Below are 318 nucleotides of genomic sequence, written 5' to 3' on the forward strand. Positions count from 1 at the left end.
CCGAAGGAAGCCGCTGAGTTCTTAAGGCCCGAGACGACGGTGGTGTCCAGAGCAGGACGGACAGGCGCTCGCGCCCAGTCACAGAGACGTTCACTTTCCAGCGGGGAGTTTATCGCGTCTCTGACTGATTCCACTCCAAGGCGCTCTAGGAGGGCTTCTGGGGTCCGCATCACGAAGGACGGACGGAAGGGGCAGCCCACCACCGCCGCGTGGCAGCGGCTCCCCCTGCGTGAACGCAGAGGGAGGCTCCGGCGAGGGCGTGCCCGCCGGACGCCCGCGCCGCCTTCGCGCCCCCAAGCAGGAGAAGCCCGCGCTCGG

The sequence above is a fragment of the Carlito syrichta genome, unplaced genomic scaffold, assembly GCF_000164805.1.
Source record: "Carlito syrichta isolate Samal-C Ts95f unplaced genomic scaffold, Tarsius_syrichta-2.0.1 Scaffold289234, whole genome shotgun sequence".
Classification (NCBI taxonomy): Eukaryota; Metazoa; Chordata; class Mammalia; order Primates; family Tarsiidae; genus Carlito; species Carlito syrichta.